The 5,263-nt window shown below is 52.6% G+C and overlaps 1 pseudogene across 1 annotated transcript; it reads right to left on the bottom strand.

The window, feature by feature from the left end:
• Window positions 1-495: 495 nt before the first annotated feature.
• Window positions 496-4,856, bottom strand: LOC307053451 (transcription factor-like 5 protein; annotated as a pseudogene). The gene is made up of 4 exons: window positions 4,209-4,856; window positions 2,919-3,105; window positions 2,472-2,634; window positions 496-746 (listed from the first exon to the last, which is right to left on the bottom strand). The product of its transcript is annotated as a transcription factor-like 5 protein (transcript).
• Between the last annotated feature and the right edge of the window lie 407 nt (window positions 4,857-5,263).

The following is a 5,263-nucleotide window of genomic DNA, read 5'->3' as shown; positions in this document are numbered from 1 at the left end:
CTGGCTTATGCTAAACACCAGCTTTCCTTCTGGGCGTCTGGGATTTGGCCGCGTGCCACCTAGGGAATACCCCCCACAACCAGCCCCCAGTAGGATCCACGGCCCCGAGTCTCTAAGGAGCTTTGCTGTCCGGGAACATGTCACCAGTGCTGGGGGGTGACAGGCATCCTGAGTGGCTCCACTGAGAGGTGTTCTGGGGAGCTGGCACCTGGGGCCCCTAGACCTCTCCCCATGCGCCTCTGCTGACTTTGCTGGGTTCTTTGCCCAAAATAAATCAAAGCCATGAGTCCTCCTAATGAATCTTCAAACCTGGGGGTGGTCTTGGCTACCCCCATCCACCTAGCAAAGCAAGGTGACCATTGACTCTTGCCAGCTTTCCCTCCCTTGAACACAGAAGTGCCTACACCATTGTTTTCTACAAAAAGGTGCCTGTTACCAGCACTGACTCTCATCAGCTTGGCGTCTAGGACAACTGTATACCACCGACAGCACGCATTACCTTCTATCTCTTTCCATGCGGTTGTGCCTCTCCCTCTGCTGGGACCTGCCCCGTGGGGGCCCGCTCTGCCTCTGCTCCCCGAGGGCGGCCTGGGGCGACTCCACCGACGGCAAAGCACCCTGTGCTGCTGTGGAGCCTTCACCCACATTCTGGAGCTCTCCAAGGGTTCTTCGTTCTATGTTTGTGTCCAACTGACGTATCCTACTCCGACTCCTCTTATTTATTGCTTGTTTACATAGCGCTTCTTCTTTGCAAAAGAAGGAAAAAGTGGTATTTTAATTTTTTGATTCTTCTAAACTTACCCTCGTGAATGCTGAATATATTTTTTGTTATTTTCGATCCAAGATATAAACATCAATGGGTAAGGAGCACACAGAACCAAACAAGAAGCACTCCAAAATTCCATAGAAACATCCGGCACAAGGCTCTAGGTTTCAAACTATACAACTGAACATAAACTAAATTAAAACACCCCAGAGGGCTTTCCTGGTGGCGCAGTGGCTGAGAGTCCGCCTGCTGATGCAGGGGACACGGGTTCATGCCGCGGTCCGGGAAGATCCCACGTGCCGCGGAGCGGCTGGGCCCGTGAGCCATGGCCACTGAGCCTGCGCGTCCGGAGCCTGTGTTCCACAACGGGAGAGGCCACAACAGTGAGAGGCCCACGTACCGCAAAAAAAAAACACCCCAGGTATTATGTAATCAATACAGCTTATACAGCAATACAATCAAAAGTCCCCCTTTTAAATCAAGAGCCATTTTAACTGTCATCTAGGAATAAAAAAACCAAGAAGTTGTTTCATTTTTCTGATATTCAGAAGGGGAAAAAAAAAACAAACCTAGAAATATTTTCTCCAAAAGATTTTCTTGATATGCAATTATTCTCAGATGACAACTGATATTCTAACTGCAATGCTCAGAAGAGGACAGAACCTAAGTGGTTTAGGATTAAACACGCCCTCACCTTACAAGTGAGATTCCCCCCACAAAAGGAGTCATCACGTCATAGCTTTGACCTGTGCTACAGAAATATGTCAAATTTCTATCACAGTACAGCAGGCGTCTAAGAAGTACCTGTGGTGATGTGCATTCCCGAGGTACCGTACAAAGCCAAACCCTCTACGATGAAAGAATCACTTAACACACATTTCAGAATGGTGATAACTTTTCAAAAGACATAGAGAGGAATTCACAAGTATTGGTAATATTTTGGTTCTTCAGCTGAGTAGTCAGTACAGGGACTATTTTAATTTTAACCTTTATACCTTACAAATGCTAACATATACTTTCACAAGCAATGTCATAAGAACAATGGAAAATTAATCACTGGCGTGGGAGAAAGAAGGAGAGCTCCATCCCTACCCTGTCTTTATCAGCTCTTGAAAAGCTGAGTGTGAGCTGTGTTATTGTTGGGTAACTCGAAAAAGAATATTTTCCAGGAAAAACGGATTGAGGGTTAACGTCAGGGGTAAGCAAAGTTTGCCTTCAGAAGTTTCTTTCTTTCTAAGACTTTCTGTATCACCTTATGGCCTCTTGCTCCCAACTCAATCCTTTGCCCATCTGCAGATGGTCCCCTAAAGCTCTGAGCGGATTTCAGACTCCTGCCTCACTCATGAAGTATGAAATAAGAGAAAAAAAAAAAAAACCCTAAATTTGCTGTCAGTAACGAAAATGTACCTAAGTCTATCATGTTTCTGTTTAAGGAGGTTACTGTTAAGAAAAAGCAGCCCCTAAACTCAACGTTTCCAGGCCAAGTATAAACGTGATGTTCAAAATTCGCAAGGATGTTCCAAGTGAGGTGACTGGGCAGAGGGACAGAAGGATTCCTAAGATGCAAGCAGGCTTCCGAGATCCTTTCATTTGTTTATAAACCACCTCTCTCCCCTCCCCCACCCGTGGCCAAAAAAAAAAAAGGGGGGGCAGAGACATCAGGCAGGAGGAGAGAGCAGCTGCCAGCTTCTGTTTTATCGCTTACCTCCTAATTTAATCCGAACGTGCTCAGGCAAAGCTTTGTTTCTACTACCCAAAGTCTGTTTAGTGGATTCAATTTACTTCTGATAACAGAAAGAAAATGCTCTCGGCAATCCAATATCCTGATGCTTGGTAGCTTCAAGTACAGAACGTGAGTTACTACAACTCTGGAAAACAATGAAGCAACAGGAACGTTATCAACAGGTGACAATCTCCTCTCTACGCACAAATAAAATGCACTTTAATAGAAGTAACGTCAAAGTTATTCACATGAACTTGAAGAACTTTAGGTGCACTAAGGATTTTTAAATATCCCCGAACCACATAAATACTCTCGATTTTAACAAGTTATCGAGCTCAATGAAAGACAAAAACATCCTTGGGACCTAACTAAAATACAATTTATCCACTTAACACAAAAGAGCAAAGCTTCGCAAATCATTTTCCCTACCTGTGTTTGTGAAAGATTAGAATTTCCACTAGTAGAGCAACTATTTGCAGTTAACAGAGGGTATGTAAATTGAAGAGCAGTAGTTGCAGCAGCTGTTTTATTTTTCACTCATGTTCTACATTTGTTTTGTTGCTGATGAAGTGGAACACTCATTAATCCGGATGGATGGCGAATAAGAGTTACCAAACTGCCAAGACAAAAGAAACCCAGAAACACATGAAGAGTATGTGGCAGGTAAGTTTCCTGAAACACCACAATCACTATCACACTCTAATGGCTAACATTTGATTTTCTGGATAGGAACTCGAATCTGTTACCATGAATGCCCCCCATCATGGAAATCTCTACAAAGCAATTATCAGCTACTGTTGTAGGGGACAAGTTCAAACTTTCTTCCTCACATTGGAAGGTGTGGCTGTGTGTCATCTTTTAGTTACACCTCCCTTCCCATTACACTTCTGACACCAATCTCTGGTTTTTTTTGGCCACCCTCCAAAATCTGACGACTATGGGCAAAACGGGGAAAACTACAGGGTGGGGACAGACAGAAAGCTGAGGAGACACCCTAGCAGACAGGCTACTCCTCTCCGATAGTTGTTGCTGCGAGATCACTTATGGGCTGGCAGTCTGGCTGAAGGATGAAGCTGCATTTTACACTCAAAGACTCACAACATGACGTCTGTCCTCCCAGGGGATGCATCTGTGCAAGATCAGGTCAGCCTCAACCTGAGTCAACAGAGGGGGAAGCAGAGGTCTCTCCTGACATTTAGGTGGGTGATTTGGGGACAAAACCTTTGTTCCTCAGGAACACGTGTGCACTTATCTCAACTCATCTCTCTTCCACATGCAGACGCAGAGCGCACAACGCAAAGGTAATGCTGCAGGCTGTGTACTTAATATCTGCTTGCTGTGCCTGCACAGAGCACACAAACTTTCAGCTCAGCCTCCACACCCACTGAGGTCTGCTCCCTGTTAAGATGCAAGCTGCAGTGAGGCCGCTGGCCTCTGCAGAAAACCCGGGTCTACATCCAGACCGAGGCTGGTGCTTCTCTGCACAGGACCCTGGTCTACACCCGGACCCAGGCTAGTGCCTCCCTGCAGAGGCCCCTGGTTCCACCCGGATACAGGCCGCTGGCCTCTGCTGAGGACCCTGGTCTACACCCAGACCCACGATGGTGCTTCTCTGCAAGGACCCTGGTCTATACCCGCACACAGCCTGCTGCTTCTCTGCACAGGACCCTGGTCTACACCCTGATCCAGCCGGGCCCGCTCCCTGGGGGATGCACCCACTTGTTGAGCGCCATGCCAGGCTCGGGGGGATCCGCACCGCGCGGGGCTGGCGGGGGCTCGGCTGCTATGCTGCTGAAGCCGTCCTCCAGGCGGACGCGCACCGCCCACTTGGCCCGCACCTCGGTCGCGCCCTCCACGTTCTCCTTGACGCCGCCGTCGGGCGCCTTGGGCCGGGGTGCGCCGGCGCCCGGCACGTCGGCGCCCGGCGTCTTCTCGGCGGCGCGGGGCGCGCCCGCCTCGCTCAGCAGCATCATGCGCAGCTCCTGGAAGTCGATGTGGCCCAGGCACTGGTTGGCGCCCGGGAAGCCACCATCGGCCAGCGCAGGCGGCACAGCACCGGGTACACGGGCGGCGCGACCCCGCCGCCGCGCCCACGGCCGCAGCGAAGCCCCCCGCCGCTGCGCCCGGCGCCGCCGCCGCCAGGAAGCAAGAGTTGACGCGCGTCTCGAGCTCGCCGTCGGCCGCCGCCGCCTCCATGTGCGAGTACAGGATGTGCTGCAGCTGCATGTACTCGATCTCCGTCATCTCCACAAGGCTCAGCTGGCTGGTCCTGAAACTCAGCCCCGCCTCGCCGAGCGCCGCGTCCGCGCCCTCGGGGCCCGCCGGCCCGCCCGCCTGCGGCGGCTCCTGCTGCCCGGGACCCGACATGCCTGCGCCAAAGGCGTGTGGCACGCGGGCGGGCCGGCTGGGCCAGGCCGGGCGGTCGCGTACGCACAAACCGCCGCCCGCCCGCAATGGCGGACCCTCCCCGGCCCCTCCCCGCCCCGCCCGGAGGCCACACCCCGAGGGCGGGCCACACTCACCCCCCGCCCCGCCCCCGCCGCGGCGCCCCTTCCCGAGCTGCGCGCCCATGTTGGGGGCGCGGGGTTCTGGTGGCGGGGGCGTGGCGCGCGGGTCCAGGCCGTCCAAGTCCAGTGCCTGAGGGCCCAGACCACCCGGGTCGAGTGTCCGCAGGGCCGGGCCGCCCGGATCCCAATGTCCAAGGGGCCAAACGCCCGAGTCCAGTGTCCGAGGGTCAGACACACCTGGGTCGAGTGTCCGCGGGGCCGCCCGGG

The sequence above is a fragment of the Hyperoodon ampullatus genome (assembly GCF_949752795.1).
Source record: "Hyperoodon ampullatus genome assembly, chromosome: 5".
In the NCBI taxonomy this organism is placed as follows: Eukaryota; Metazoa; Chordata; class Mammalia; order Artiodactyla; family Ziphiidae; genus Hyperoodon; species Hyperoodon ampullatus.
This window is presented reverse-complemented; position numbering and strand designations above follow the sequence as displayed.